At 38.6% G+C, this 17,425-nt stretch overlaps 1 protein-coding gene across 3 annotated transcripts in view; it reads left to right on the top strand.

Moving 5' to 3' along the window:
- Window positions 1–17,425, top strand: part of FGF13 (fibroblast growth factor 13) — a 574,996-nt gene that overhangs the window by 200,116 nt on the left and 357,455 nt on the right. The window lies entirely within an intron of this gene.

Below are 17,425 nucleotides of genomic sequence, written 5' to 3'. Positions count from 1 at the left end.
TATCATTTTGTACCTGCTCTGCTTACACAGATGCATTTTGTATCTCTCCAAGTGGAATGTGAGCTTGTGAAGACCAGGGTCCCTATTTGCTGTTTTAATGATTAGACAGCTCATTAGCTCCACTGGACACAGCTCTGCTTTCTTTATAGATTGGTTGCTCCTAAATTTTTTTCAGTCGTCTTTTTTTGAGAATCTGATCAAAGTTGTAGATCCACTGCCATGAAAATTGGTTGTAAACAGGACAATTTACACATTGTTCCAAGGAATTATGGTGCTGCTAAAACCTAGCCATGCCTTCTGAGACTAACAATCCCTGCAGGAAAGACTTCTCTTGATGGACCGCACAAACCGTTGGGATAAATGCACACTAAGGAAGCATGGCTCTGTCCCCCTGATCATTAGAAATGCCCCATATTGGAAAGAGCCATTTCTGGAGAGAATGGTTGCTTCATTATTTCACAAGTAGAGATGCTGGCATAGTGGAAGAAAGCATCAGACTTGGCATCAGGCAGATTTGGCTTTATATCCTTTTGTTGCCAATTCCTATGTATTTCCTTGGGCAAATCACTCAATTGATCTGAGCCTCAATTTACTTATCTGTAAAATAGGAATAATGCTACTGCCTACTTTATAATGACCTCATGGGGTTGTAGTGAGTAGTTGTGAGAAATAATGCATGCAGATTATTCTTCATGGTATAGAGTAGTTGGTCAGAAGGTCAGCTCCCTAAAACTTACTGGGGAAAGGACACCTGCCCTGTGTGTTGGGTTGGGTGTTCTGTCAGGTCCCTTGTGATTCTGGTTTATCTTTTCCACTATTTTTGTTGAATAATCCAGTAACTGTTATCTTCTTGCTTTGGATTTACCCTCAAGCAGGCTTTGTGACTTGAATCCTGAGCAAGGATTGCTTTTCACCTCAAAGGTCAGCAGCTTTACAAAATGTCTTTAAACTACCTTCAGCTTCTTTGAAGAGATTTTTACATCTTTATTATAAAGTGGCTCTGTGTGTCCCTTAGTGAGGTGAGGAGGCTTTAACCAAAACTCCTGACACGTACTCTGTAGCTAGATGATCTTGAGAAACACACATTTATGAGGAGATAGTGAAAGCTTAGAGTTTGTGATCTAGTTTGGCTTTAGACCTTTAAAGAAGTCAGCCAAGCACTGTTCCCAAAAACTTGCTCTTCCAAATGGATACCTTTTGACATGCTTCTATCAGCTGGTTTCCAAAGATAGCATCCAAATGAACAATACTTCCTTGTACGTAGGGCCTCTGTTTGAACCAGGGCTGGCCTTTGCCCATTAGAATGTGGTGGGAGTGACACTGATGACCCTGTAGACTAGATCATAAGAAGCTTTGGAGCACCATTGGTCTGAATCTCTTGGAATGCTCATCCTGCTAGAAGCCACGTTCCAGGTAAGAAATCCATCTGAACTAGTTCTTCATGCTAGAGAAAGCTTAGATGTTCAGAGTCCACATGAAGAGAGAAATGTCTGACCAGCCACCAGTTGCTCCTACCATCCCAGCTGAGGGTGCCCGACCTGTTAATGAAAAAGCCTTCTTGGACATCCAGCCCAGGTGAAACTTTGAAGGACATCAACCTTCATCTGACTGTAGCTGCCAGAGAGACCCCAAGTAAGAACTGTTCACTTAGCCAAATCAATCTACAGAACTATGAGATTAATAAATTGTTTGGAGACACTAGTTTGCATTTTTATTTTTTAACTTTTATTGGAGTATAGTTGCTTTATAACGTTGGGTTAGTTTCTGCTGCACAGCAAAGTGAATCAGTTATAGGTGTATATATATATCCCCTCTTTTTTGGATTTCCTTCCCATTTAGGTTACTACAGAGCATTGAATAGAGTTCCCTGAACTCTACAGTGGGTTCTCATTAGTTATCTGTTCTATACACAGTAGTGTATATATGTCAATCTCAATTTCTCAATTCATCCTACCCCCTCCCCTGCTTGGTAACCATAAGCTTTTTCTCTACATTTGTAACTCTTATTTTTGTTTTGACAATAAGTTCATTTGTACCGTTTTTCTAGATTCCACATATTAGCAATGTTATACAATATTTGTTTTTCTCTTTCTGACTTACTTCACTCTGTATGACAGTCTCTAGGTCCATCCTTGTCTCTGCAAATTACATTATTTTATTATTATTGATAGCTGAGTGGTACTCCATTGTACATATGTACCACATCTTCATTCATTCTTCTATTGATGGACATTTACGTTGAATATGTGAAGCTGCGAGCAGAGTATCTAATCAGATTGTCTAGTAGTGGGAGAATCTAGTACCATTATTGCAGGACCTGTGGCTTCCTAGTAAGAGGGTCCATGTTGGTTTCCATTGACTCAAGTTGATGAGCCTTAACCCTCATCTAGAAAGTCGCTTGTCATTGGGTTAAGACCACTAGGGCAAGAATACAACTTATATCTCTCTCACTGGACTCCTTGGTATTCAAGTTCATCCCTTCTTTCTTATTTGTAAGACAAGCTCTATAGAGGATTTTGTGCAATTGTTTCCCCAATTTCTTTCCAGGATGACCTTATGCACTCTTCAAAACTAGAGTTGGCAGAGTAGAGCCCACAGGGATACCACTAACTACTTTTGTAAGTAAAGTTGTATCAAAACTTGCCCATTTATTTATATATACTCTTTTGCTGGTTTTTCACTAGGATGGAAGTGCTGAATAGTTGTGACAGATGGTATGGTGTGCAAAGCCAGAAATATTTACTATCTGACCTTTACAGAAAAAGTTTCCATAACCCTTTGCCAATCCTTTGCCAACCTTTGTCTAATTGAGCTAATTGGTTGATGGTATTTAAGATTATGTGCAGTATTATATGTAGACTGAATCTGACAACCTGACTTCATGATGATTTCCTTCTAATGTAATCTTTTCTGTGGACCACTAAGCAGGTAAATTCTGCCTCAGCTAATGTGTATTATCCTATGAGGTGTATATTTTGTCTCCAGTTTTACAGATCAGGGAATTGCTGATTTGGAAAGAAAGGATAATTTAATTAAAGTCATATAACTACTAACACTACAAACAAAGCTAGTGGAGGTTATGGAATTCCAGTTGAGCTATTTCAAATCCTAAAAGATGATGCTGTGAAAGTGCTGCACTCAATATGCCAGCAAATTTGGAAAACTCAGCAGTGGCCACAGGACTCAAAAAGGTCAGTTTTTATTCCAATGCCTAAGAAAGGCAGTGGCAAAGAATGCTCAAACTCAAACTTGCACAATTGCACTCATCTCACACGCTAGTAAAGTAATGCTCAAAATTCTCCAAGCCAGGCTTCAATGGTATGTGAACTGTGAACTTCCAGATGTTCAAGCTGGTTTTAGAAAAGGCAGAGGAACCATTGACAACATCTGCTGGATCATGGAAAAAGCAAGAGAGTTCCAGAAAAACATCTATTTCTGCTTTATTGACGATGCCAAAACCATTGACTGTGTGGATCACAACAAATTGTGGAAAATTCTGAAAGAGATGGGATTACCAGACCACCTGACCTGCCTCTTGAGAAACCTGTATGCAGGTCAGGAAGCAACGGTTAGAACTGGACATGGAACAACAGACTGGTTCCAAATAGGAAAAGGAGTACATCAAGGCTGTATATTGTCACCCTGCTTATTTAACTTATATGCAGAGTACATCATGAGAAACGATGGGCTGGATGAAATTCAAGCTGGAATCAAGATTGCCAGGAGAAATATGAATAACCTCAGATATGCAGATGACACCACCCTTATGACAGAAATTGAAGAAGAAGTAAAGAGCCTCTTGATGAAAGTGAAAGAGAATAATGAAAAAGTTGGCTTAAAGCTCAACATTCAGAAAACTAAGATCATGGCATCTGGTCCCGTCACTTCATGGCAAATAGATGGGGAAACAGTGTCAGACTTTATTTTTTTAGGTTCCAAAATCACTGCAGATGGCGATTGCAGCCATGAAATTAAAAGACGCTTACTCCTTGGAAGGAAAGCTATGACCAACCTAGACAGCATATTAAAAAGCAGAGATATTACTTTGTCAACAAAGGTCCATCTAGTCAAATCTATGGTTTTTCCAGTAGTCATGTATGGATGTGAAAGTTGGGCAATAAAGAAAACTGAGCTCCAAAGAATTGATGCTTTTGAGCTGTGGTGTTGGAGAAGACTCTTGAGAGTCCCTTGGACTACAAGGAGATCCAATCAGTCCATCTTAAAGGAGATCAGTCCTGGGTGTTCATTGGAAGGACTGATGTTGAAGCTGAAACTCCAATACTTTGGCCATCTGATGCAAAGAGCTGACTCATTTGAAAAGACCCTGATACTGGGAAAGATTGAGGGCAGGAGGAGAAGGGGACGACAGAGGATGAGCTGGCTGGATGGCATCACTGGCTCAATGGACATGAGTTTGAGTAAACTCCGGGAGTTGGTGATGGACAGGGAGGCCTGGAGTGCTGCAGTTCATGGGGTCGCAAAGAGTCGGACACGACTGAGCAAATGAACTGAATTGAACTGCTAACATGATTGAACTAGGATACGAACCCAGTCCAGAGGCTCCAATACTTGTTTTTTTCTCCTACACCAGTGCTTTCCAAATTTGTGTGTGTGTGTGCACGTGCGCGCGTGCTTATGTGTTTGGCAGCAGAACCTTCTTTTTCTCAAAAAATGCTTTCTAATTGCCTGATGCATATAAAACAGGTTAAAACAGAACTTCTTTGGTCAAAGTACTCCACGATCACCCCCCTCCTCCTTGTAACATACACACATACAAACACATACACACTTCAGTCTTAACCTAGATATAGCATGGACTTTCTCAGGACCTGTAGCAAGAGGTGGAATGGCATGAGATTTGGGCCATCATCATTCTATCTTTGTCTTTTTCATAGCACAGATGTCTGATTGCTCTTTTGCCTCAATGTCAGGGATTCCCAAGGCATTCTGTAGAATTGCAAACAAAAAAAATTCAAGGATTACTATATTTAGTTATATGACTGCTTTAACCACTGCCAGGCTTCCAATCTCTCTAGCCAATCAAAAGTAAATTGAGTACAATTATTTTTTTTTAATCTTATTTTTATCTTGGTATATCCATATGATGGAATTTTATATATAATATTAAAATTACATTTATAAAACTGTTGAATAATGTGGAATCTATAGGATAATGCAGGTCAAAATAGCTCTGTATACATTGTGATCTCAGCTCTGCATGATGTCTTTGATTGGCAATATGTGTATTAACTCACTCACCCTAGTCAAATAAAATTGGCAGGACCCATGACCTCTGGGTGGAGGGGTTCTCTATGATGGTTATCATCTGCCTTTCATCCATTCTTTCGAAAGCATGTAGAAACAAGTCAATTTGCCGAATAAATGTATCTGCATGTACTGTGTGATGACAGTTTCTGATGTTTCAAAAACTGAAGAAGAAATAACTGGCCTGGAAGAATAGATTTCCATGTTGATTTCCGAGTTTTTCCTCTCTGTGTCCTGCATTGTCCTTTCACTCCTTGTCTGTCTGCATTCTTACGCCTCTTTACTTACAGTGACATTAAAGAAAGGGTACAAAAGGCCCTTGGCCTTTTGTTTAGCATGTTTAAAGCTGTATCTCTGTTTATGGCTGTCAGTATTGAGTGAAAACTTGACTTGAAATAAACCTGTTCGTATTTTGAACAAAAGAAGCACAGATGTTAATTGGCATCCTGTGTTTTAAATGTCATCATCAGTGTGTTCCTTTGGATTGTAAAGTGAATCCATGCAGCAACCACAAAGTGTGAGTGAAATTATATTTAGGCAGATGAAGAGCTTGAGACACTTACAAATGAGTCTTTAGGACTCAAGAAAGATAATACATGTGACGCACTATATTCCTTTGGACTGAAAGTTTCCTACATCACACTGTGTGTTTAGTATGTAGGGAAGTTTTTAAACGTATTTTTAGGAAAATGTAAAAGAAAAAGTTGTATCCTATTACAGGGAAGTGTTATATATTAATGCCACTCTCGAATTAAGAAAGATCAGTGTCTTGTAAAAATTTCTGTATTGGTTAGATTATAGTGTCAGTACATTTTATAAGGTATAAGGAAACTTACATAAGAACAAATATTTTCCCAATACAATCAAATGCCACTTTGAATAAGGGGCATGGTAGAAGAGATGCAATGGATATGTGTAATGTGTGCTAAATTCGTGATTGCCTTGGGCACTGCTAAAGCCACACTGGGTAATTTCACTTGACAGCCAAAAAAGAGGAGCTAAAGAAATGTGGCAGTTTCACCTCCTGTGTCTATTCACAAACTCCCATGGTGACCTCATTAATCTGGGGGGAGGAGGGCAGAGCACTCAAAGACTGACTGCATAATGCCAGAATGACTGCTTGCAAAAATCAAATTCCAGTCCATCTGCCACTGGTTTTCTTGATGCTGGTGTTTGGCAGCTTTTGAAATGGGTGGGCTGAGGTATGCCGGGTCATAGCTGGGGGAGGAGAATGTTGACAGCATACTGGTTGGAGCAGCAGCAAATGTGTTCCGTGCCTGCCTTGCCTGCCATCCAGGGCAGCTCAGACTCCAGCTCTCCCAGCTTTCTGCTGCTACTGGTTCTCATCATGGTGCTGACAGGAATCATGGAGAGAAGACTGGAAGCCCACTGGGCCTCCCACCAGATATGGTGGCCTGCCGTGTCAGCACATGCATACTTGGTTACATAGGCTAGGGGATCATAATCCCTGGACTTGATCCGAGTACCCCAGACAATTTGTTGGACTGATGCTTTACTTGCCTTTACTAACTTTGTGTTTTTGCAACCAACCAATTGTTTACTGCCCAAGGTCACTCACTGACTCTAGACGTGGATTCAGCAAATATGTATCATGCCACTTGCTGTGTACTGGATATGGTTCTGGTCTCTCGTGCCCCTTTATCTCATTTAATCCTCATTACATTTTGAGGGTAATGTTAGTATTCTCATTTTTAAATGATTAAACCAGGACCTTTTGTGCTAACCCATGCTATGGCTCTCCTCACTTTAGGGGGAAATATACTAATGTTTTTATATATAATATTGTGTAATGTGAGATAAAGATGATAAAGCCATCCTCTTTCAAAAGATATATCTCATCACTAAAATTTTACATTTGGCATTGACTGTTATAACAAGGACATACCACTGGTGAAGTGGTGTGAGGGCTGGGAAGTTGTGGTGGTGGGCATTGAAATCCAATGAGTCCCATCTAGTCTACACGTGTTGGGTCCAGTCCTGAATCCCATGGCAGACATTACAAGGAGGCCATGAGTCAGATAGGTGCGGGCAGAACTAGAATGCATTGTCATGGGCACCAAAGGAGAAGGAAGTGTCTCCACCATGGTCTTTCTGCCACCACTCCAAATTTCAAACCCTAATCCAGTATTACAAACTTGCACAAAGATGGAGAAAATGTTTCAACACTGTGTTAGTGTATAGGAGATATAGAAAGAGAAAGCTTGCAAAGAGCCCAAGGATTTTGCATTTGGAGGTTAGTGCTGACCTTCCCAAGGGCCCCTTCTATGAAGTGGGAAGAGGAAGATGCAAATGAATGAGGGATCCGTAGAAAATGAAGGAAAAGAATATCGTGAATAGTTTGGGACTTCTAGTGGTTTTGATGGGGCAGGAAGGGGAAAAGGGACTAGTTTCTTGGGGACACATCCTAACAGAAGAGTACTTTTGAAAATTGTAAGCTATGAAAAGACTCCAACATAACTGGAGTATGAAAGGAAAAGGTCTACATGGAGAGGATGGTTTAGATATAGGATGAAACTTGAATACCAGTGTCTGAGAGATGACAGGAGAGGGTATGGAGCAAAACCCAGGGGAAGGATTGGCCTTAAACTGGATGATGGTCCTTATAGTCTTTGTGGTTTTTTTGGATGAGTCATGTGGCACACGAGGTTTTAGTTCCCTGCCTGGGGATCAAACCCAGGCCGTTGGCAATGAAAGCACCGAGTCCTAACCACTGAACCGGAAGGGAGTTCCCACCAGTTCTCATTTTTGAGGGAAAAAAATGAGGAAGGATGTGATTTGTGAATGTTTATGTTGGAGCTGGAAAAAGTGAAGAAGACTATAGCCAAAAACCTCAGCTGTGTTAGTGAAGCAGGGGGCAAGCAAGAGATTGAGATTGGAAGGTAGCAGGAGCTTTTGAAGCAAGGTAGTGAAGGCTTAACATGGTCGTTGGGGAAGATAGAGTATGGACTGAATAAAAGTATAAAGAGGGTGTTGCTGAAACTCCAGCAAAGGTTGGAGATCATGAGTTTGTAATGTTGCCAAACTGCCCAGTTTGCATGAGTTTCTCTTGCTTAGTGAATCAGCAAGGGTAGATTGTAATATTGGGTTAGGGTTTGGAATTTGGAGTGGTGGCAGAAGGACCATGAGGGAAAGAATCTGTGGGGGCTGGAGGGCAAGTAGCTTCAATTTTTAGCCATCAGATCCAGGCTGGGTAGGGATGGAAGTGAAGAGATAAGTTCGTGGATGCAAAGGCAATGCAGATCTCTAAAGGATCATGTCAGGACTTAACGGTAGTGGAGGAGGCAGTAAACCATGAACTAAAATCATCTTGAATAGGTCATGAATGGGGAAAGTTATTAGGAGGCATAAAGAGGTAGATAGCTAAGAGGCAAGCATTTAAGAGACCAGAGGTTTTTATATGAGAATTCGTGAATAATGAGCATGGTGTTGGGTTAGTAAATAACAGGTTCAGATCTCCATTATTCCCACTTTGTGAAATATGAAGAGTAACCAGTCTTCACTTGAAAGTCTGTTGGGAAGACAGTGTCATCAGAAGATAGTTAGGGTTCAATAAAAGTAGGACCTGGAGGAGCATTCTGTCAAGCTTCAGCAAATAACCCGACTTCTCTTTTCATGGAATCAGAACACACAATGATGGATAAGGGCAGCAGTGGAAGCTTGAAGCAGAGAGAAGCACCACAGTGGGGTGAGAATGAGATTGCAAATGATGTGTATGGGATGGAAGAGCCATTGAGATTGGCGCTGGCCTCAGGTTGGTGCCTGAAGCCAATGAGAAGCTTTATGGCACTTCTTTCAGCCCTTTGAGTTGTAGAGAAGTGAGTCATGAGTGAGAGGTCTTGGTGTCCAAAGTGTGAGGTTAGATAAGGACCCCAAACTTGAGAGCTTAGTACTTTGTCAATATGTCTTACCAGTCTAACAGTTTGCTTCAATGCAGATTCATCTTTGACGAGTGATATCTTAAGGACACTATTCATTCCTTAATACTCTTATCTTCTGCTTTCTTTTAATACATTTTGTTCATTTGTTTGTGCCCCTGCCTTATTTCAGGGAGGCTGTAAGGCAGGTAATTCAGTATTGTTGGTTTCCTTGTGAGAAGTATCAATGAAGTTGACTGGGAATGTATCTTTAGTTAATTTGGGAAAGCTTTTGAGGGGGTCAGTCTGCCCTTTTCCCATCCAATTTTTGGATATTCTGTGACCTGAAAATATCCCCATAAGCATAGGAAGTGAATGTAATATTCAAATTATTAACTTTGCAATAGTGTTTATAAAATGGTTTCCAGAGAAATTTCTGGTTCAAATGATGTTGGGGGCAGTAAGTGTGAATTTCACTGAGTACTGCTTTCGTACTTCTTAGTGGTATGGGTGTATGACGGTTTTCTGTGGGTTCACTGATATCATCGTGGACAGAAGAGCCAGCCCATCAGGGAAGGCAAAATGTTTTTTCTTCATGATACTAAGCCCAACATGTTTAAAACCAGTAGAAACATTTAGAAACCCTTCAGAAGTCTTATAGAACCACCTCACTGGGATAGATTCAGGTAAAAGATTAAGTTCTTTTTCTTGATTATTAAAATAGCACATATTCATTGTAAAAAAATATTAAAAGCAAAGAATATTGTAAAACAAATAAAAAAATCTTGTGTAACTCACCAGCTAGAGATATCCATTGTTAACATTTTCATACATATTATTCAGTCATTTTTATTTCTGTATCCTTTTTAGTAAAAATCAGATCATTGTTACATATTTTCCATTGTTTTTCCTTTATTGTCTTATGATCATGATCAGATGCCATGGAAACTTTTTGACAAAATGGCATTCAATGTAGTATTCCATTGGTTTACTGTATTTATTTAACTTGTTGCATCATGCTATTTACCTGGATTTTGTTTGTCTATTTGTAGTTATAAATCATGTAGGTATGAACATCCTAGGGAAGAAATAATTCTTGCACACATTCATGATTACTTAAATGCATTCTTAGAAATATAATGGCTAGATTAAAATGAATCCCTCCTCCCTCTTTCCTTCTTCTGTCTCCCTCCTCCTATCTTCTTTTTTTTCTTCCTGTATTCCTGTTGGCCTTCCTTTCATCCTATTTTTTTAATGTTACAGTTTGCACTTGAGAACTAATGTATCCTTGTGATTTTGGGGTGGTAGATTTGTTATCAGATATATGTTACTGATTTAGACCAGAGGTTAACAAATTCCATCCAACGGGTCAAATCCAGCTTGCTTCCTGTTTTTATATGGCTTAAAGATGCTCCTTGATTAGGGAGAATGATTCTTATAATCTAAGAATACTTCTTTTATTTTTTAAATTATTAAAAAACATATAAAGAAGAATGATGTCCTGTGATATATGAAATTTAGATTTCATTGTCCATTAAGAAAGTTTGGAGTATAGCCATTGTATGTGGCTCCTTTCATGCATATACTATGGATGAGTTGGATGGTTGCAACTAAGATTATATGACCCCACATGCTAGAAATATTTATGATCAGGTCTTTTGTAGGGAAAGGTTCATGATCCCTGATTCAGGTCAGAGGATTTTATAAAGCAATTATAGGTAAACAACCAGTCCTTTATTTTAACTCCAGAATAATTTGTTTATATGCTCCATTTATATTGTAAATCTGTGCCCCTGTTTCTTCATCTGTAGAATGAGGATAATAATAATGACAATCTCATGCAGGTTTTGTAGAGAATGATTTAGTACATTTGAAATGCTTGGAATAATGCCTGACTTAGAACTGATAAGCACTGTCACTGGAGAGCTTGCAAAGTGTTCCATTGGAGGGTGTGCCATTTATTTCCAAGGAAAGAAGTCCAAGATTGCTTTTGGTGAATTTCACATCTGTTCCACACTTTTGTGCCTTCTAAGATCATTGCTGATGCTCCCTCATGTGACTGGGGTGGGAACTGTTCTCCCTGAGCAAGCATCTTTGGGTTGCTGGCCTTGGTAGAGATAATTTAGGTGGTTGAATGGGGTTGGACTACTGCTAGAAAGTCACCATTGGCAGTGTGGGAATTACAAATGTGCATACAATCAGCGATTTATAGAAAATGAGGACAGTGAAAGAAATGACAAGAACTGATTTGGATAAAGAGTATATCAAGAAAGAGAAGAGGTGCTTGACAGTGGAGGCAGACAAAAGGGGGATTATTGGAATGTGCTGAGTTTAAACTTTAGCTCGGTTTAGGACAATCATTTTTAAAATGGTTGTGTATTGTAAGCTTCAAAAAAGAATGCAGCAAAAAATATATGGAAACTAGACCAAGTGGGCGTCCCTGGTGGCACTAGTAGTAAAGAATCTGCCTGCAATGCAGGAGACTTAAGAGACACAGGTTAGATCCTTGGGTGGGGAATATCCCCTGGAGAAGGAAATGACAACCCACTCCAGTATTGTCGCCTGTAAAATCCCATGGACAGAGGAGCCTGGTGAGCTACAGTCTGTGGAGTCACAAAGAGTTGGACACAATTGAAGAGACTGAGCAAGAGACTTTACAAGTACATTGTGGTGAGAAATGACTTCAGAACCCAGGGTTGCCATTTAACCAAAGTTTGGTTATTATCCTTTTTATATAACTTGTTAGGTCCATTTTGCCTTCTTTCCATATCTATCTATCTATCTATTTTTAACTTCTCTCCAATCTTAGAGTCTTTCCTACTAAGACTAATTCATTGGTCTTGCTTCCCATTCCTCCTTTTGCTCCTGTCTCATCCCTGCATTGGAAATCTTTTGCTTTCTCCATCAATTATCTCCACTATGTCTCTTCATCTTCAGACATTCCATGTGATATTTTCTACAGAATCTTTATCACAGGGTCTTCTTTGGTATTTGGAGGAATACAAGGTAGGAATTCTAACATGGGTGAAAGAGACCACTCACTGCTGTCTGCTAACATCATCAATTTTCAATTATCCAGATAAATGAAATACAAAGTTAATATGGTGACTGTTTTTTAAAGTATTCACCTTTTAAGTACATATCATGCTTACTCTGTACAACATATTTTAAATACTGTTAAATTTTTTTTGGATCTGTGAATTATTTAAATTGCCATTTCAATTTCCAAACACACAAGTCTCTCTCCCTCTCTCTTCCTTTTTTTTTTTTTTTTTTTTTACCATTTTTTGTTGGATCTTGGGATTTTGAAAGGAGCTTGTTTTCTTTTTTAAAGCATTTCTTTGAAATTTTCGAGAGTTGCTTTATAGCTAGTTTGTGATCAGATTTCCTTAACGTCCTGCATGTGCTTGAGAGGAATATGTATTCTCTAATCATTGAGTGTAGGGCTGTATTCAGTTCAATTAGATCAAGCTTGTTAATTATGTGGTTAAAATCTTCTATGACTGTATTAATTTTTTGCCTGATAGATCTGTCACTTTCTGAGAGATGTTTGTTAAAACTCTTCTGCTATAATTGTTGATTCAGTGACTTTTCTTTGTAAGTATGACATTTTTGTGTCACTTATTTTTACAGTTATATTGATATATTTGATATGTAATGATTATATAATAAGCCTCTTTAATTCTAATAAAATTAGTAAAATAAAACCTTAAATAAGTTCTTAACTTTTAGAACAACTCTACTTTTTATGAAATGGGTTCCTAAATATTTACTTACTGAAGTATGTCTTAATTTTTTTTAGCTTATGGAAATAATGCCTGGTTGCTGTTGTTCAGTCCCTCAGTCGTGTCCAACTCTTGGACTGCAGCATGCCAGGCTTCCCTGTCCTTCAATATCTCCCAGAGTTTGCTTAGACTTATGTCCATTGAGTCAGTGATGCCTTCCAACCATCTTATCCTCTGTTGCCCCCTTTTCCTTCTGTCTCAGTCTTTCTCAGCATCAAGGTCTTTTCCAATGAGTTGGCTGTTCACATCAAGCAGCCAAAGTATTGGAGCTTTAGTTTCAGCATCAGTCCTTCCAATGAATATTCAGGAGTGACTTCCTTTAGGATTGACTGGTTGGTCTCCTTACTGGTTATTGTGGGAATTATAATTAGTATTGATTTCTTTTATCTTTGTATACATTTAAACTAAAATCCATCACCACGTCATAATCACTGCCAACTTTTGAACATAGTTTTCCATTCATCTCTATGTATATTTTTTCTAGTTGAGATCTTATATAAAAAGCATTATTATATCTTGATTTTTTAAATTTCAGTTTACCATAAACATTTTCTTATATTATTATAAGCTCCTATTAGATATCATATTGCTATATCTTTAACCCCCAAGGGAATTAAAATGGATTGTAGGATACAATCAAACATACCTAAAATCACAAAGAGAACAGAACCAAATTGTGAAGTACAGAAATTAAAGAATATGATTCGAACATCAATCATCTTATTTATAACAGTTTAGAAATTTTGAATTATAGAATTTCATTGATGGTGGCATCAATTTTTCCCTTGAGGGAAAAAATAGCAAAGGTATGTATGTGCCTGCATGCTCAGATGTGTCTGACTCTTTGCAACCCTACGGACTGTAGCCCACCAGGTTCCTCTGTCCATGGGATTCTTCAGGCAAGAGATTGGAATGCCATCTCCTCCAGGGGATCTTCCTGACCCACATATCCTGCATGTCCTGCATTGCAGACAGATTCTTAACTCGCTAAGCCATTGAGGTGGAATTTAAGATTAACATTGCCCTCTTCCTCAATGCTAAGTTATCTCCATTTAATGAAGGTATTAGAGCAGGCACGAACCAGGACCCTAATACAGAATAGATGATGGAGGGTAAAGCAGGTTATCAGTAATGTAAATGAAGATCCATCAGCTTCGCTCTGCAGAGAAAGGGTGATTCATTAATGAAGATGGGACCAAATTGGGGCACCTAGATTGTCAAGAGAGTTGTTACTCCCCTTGCCAAAGAGAGATGCTTATACCTGTGTTTTCACCACACTGAGAAAAGGAAGAAGAAAGGGAATTATTATGTCTCCATGGGTCATGCTGTCTCAACGACAAAACCCCCCTGAGAAGGGAAGTGAAAACCATTAGGCTGATTCTGCCTGTGAATTTGTAATTCTAAGTAAGTGTATACCATCAAGTTTTATCCTTCATACAAAGCTATGAGAAAATATTAAAAATTATATTGATATTATCTAGGAAGGAGCCAAGGCTTAAGGAAGCTAAGAGATTTCCTATGTCCATAATACTATAGATCTTATGGCATCTAGTTTGACAGTTTTTCCATTACTTTATATTGCTTCTCTAGGCTAAACAACATAGTTTTCAAGGATGGTAACAATGGTTGCTATTCCTTTTATTCCACAACTTTTGGACCCTTATGGTGATAGTTTTTCCTAGAAAAATTCTGTAGTACTAAATATCAGAAGGAAAAAACCCATATGTTCCCAGAGAAGACCAACCTGATGGTTGTATAATAACTGACCTCTTCTTTTGTAGACTGAATTCCTGTGGAATTTTGCTTATACAGATACACACCATATTTATCCAAATATGGATCTCTTTTCACTGGTTTTGCCTGGAATATGCTCAGCTTTTTCTTCAGCTCAGGAAAGTGATCCTCAGCTTGTGGGATGTTAGTTCCCCAACCAGGGATTGAACCTGAGGCCCCAGCAGTGATAGCTTGGAATGCCAACCACTGGACCACCAGGGAATTCTCCAGAATGTGAATGTTTGGTTTTATTTTCTGTAGTATTAGTTTGGCTCTTTACTTAACGTGTCTCTCTTGACCTACCTTTCCCTCCACTTTTTACACATTTTAGCAAATGGAACCTTCATCCACCCTGTTGCTCAAGCTCTGCATCTCTGAAATCCTGTAAGCCTTTCCTATCAAATTCCAAAGTATGTGTCCTGTGTCTGTGTGTGTAGGTATAGCACATATATGTGTGTGTGTATTAAATATGTCATACATTATATATACACACATACATATTATATATGATATATATGCTACATACATAAAAATCCCTCTCTCATCTATCTTCTGGAATTAAATAAGCAGTTATTTAAGATTAAGTCACTTAAAAGAATGCTGAAACATTTACCACAGAGGTTAGCTTTGAATTTTTGATGTGAGGGAAGTAAATGAATTATTTTGGAAAAGACATAAAATGTGACTGCCTGAAAAGAATTAGTGCATTTGCATCTTCCTTAAAAACACAGAAATGAACATTAAGACATGAGCAGACCTGTGTGATGTGGGAGAAAGCTACTGTCCCTTGAGTGGCCCATTTCTTTTTGGATCTCCATGCAAAAGGCCAAGTGGAGACATGCTGGCACCAGGGAGGCTTGAGCAACCTAGATAGGACATCGGTCGGGAAGCCATGTGACTGGCCCTGAGGCACCTCACAGACTGTCATCCCAAGTACTGTTAAGGAGCCAAATGCTGAAGCGAATAAAATATGTTCTAGTTATGCTTGGGAGACCTCCCAAGCCCAGCTGTCTCACTTGCCTCCTCCCTTTGCTTTTATTTTTTTATTGCCATGATGATGTTTAGAGGGGAAAGGCAAAAGGAGAGGAGAGGGCTGGGCCAACACCATCAATGAGTTATATCATATGTTACCTTTTTATTTGAATCTGTAAAAGTTTAGATTCCTTACCAGCTCCATGTTTACTTAACAACTTCAGGGCCTGTGATGAATACTAGGAGTCATGATCTTTTATTGACCTTGGGAAAATCGCTTCGGATTTCCTGAACATCAACTTCCACTTTTACCAAAATAGAGCTAGGGATAATAATACCTTTCTGACCCTTTCTACATATTGCTTGTTATCAAAATATAAAGCACCAAAGTTACTTTTCACCACCAAGATGATGTTTTGTAAACTCTTTCATGAGTTCAGCCAATTGATGTTTACAATGAGACTAAAATTTTTAGCTGTTGTAAAAGAGAAAAGTTGACAAAAATGAAATATTTACTGCATATTAAAATAAAGATTTTTTTTCTTCCCAAACCATGATGTTGTTGGTAAGGGGACAGAGAAGAAGTGGGTACTTTCATAGCCTTCTAGCAAGTGTTGAGATAATATGCTTTTCCTGAGCATACAACTTGGTAGTATGTATCAAAATCTTACACAGTTATGAAGCCTTTGATCCAGCAGTTCCACTTCTGGGGATTTATTTGAAATAACAGGTCAGAGATGTGCATAGGCCATTTTTTTCAAGGAAGTTTGTTCAAGGTTATTTCTCAGAGCAAAATGGTAGATATAATCTCTTGTCCAGTAACAGACAGCTAGTTAAGGAAATGGAAGACATAATTAAGTATAATGCAGTTGTTAAAATGTGTACTGTGAAAGATTATTTACTGATATAGGGAAACATTCTCAAAGGTGAGGATCCTTATTTATAAATCTTTCAGCACATTATAACATTGTTTATAGGAATGATAGCAGAGCAAACCATAGAATATCCAACAATAGAGAGGTAGTGAGTACTATAATACATGCTGTGATGTATGCATGATTAAAACCCCTAAATTTCCTCTATTTCCTAAAAAATGTCTAGTCTCTAAGTATATTAATACAAATGCTAAGTGAAAGAAAACACTGCATATTCAGTATAATGAATATGTCTGTAAATACACAATATATATATATAGGAAAACACAAGAGAAAAATATCTTGAAATGATGTTAGCTTTTCCAGTAAAAGAAGTGTTTAAAATGTTTTTATTTTCTAAATTTGAAATGAAATCTACAAAGTAAACTGGTATTTGGAATTTTAAAAGCTATAAGGGTTATATGTATTGAATGTTTATATTACCCCAAAATTATACATTGAAGCCTTAATCCCTGAAATGATGGCATTTGGAGGCGGAGGAAGGTAATTAGGATTAGATGAGGTCATGAGGATGGAGCCCCCTTGGTGAAATTAGTGTCCTTATAAGAAGAGGAAGAGACTAGAGCTTTCTCTCTCTGTCTGCCAGGTGAGGACAGTGAGAAGGCAGCCGTTGGCATGCTAGGAAAAGAGGTCTCACAGGAATCCGACCATGCTAGCACCTGGACCTCAGGACTTAGCCTCTAGGACAGGGAATGTCTGTTGCTTAAGGCACCAGTCTGTGATATTTTGTTATAGCAGCCTGAACAGCCTAAGACAGATAATAACAGAACTGGAGGAGCTGCTTCCTACTTTGGGGATCCAGTAGACTGAAATAATAGGA

This window comes from Bubalus kerabau, chromosome X (assembly GCF_029407905.1).
Source record: "Bubalus kerabau isolate K-KA32 ecotype Philippines breed swamp buffalo chromosome X, PCC_UOA_SB_1v2, whole genome shotgun sequence".
NCBI lineage: Eukaryota > Metazoa > Chordata > Mammalia > Artiodactyla > Bovidae > Bubalus > Bubalus kerabau.
Note: the sequence above shows the minus strand (reverse complement) of the source record. Positions and strands in the feature narration are given on the sequence as shown.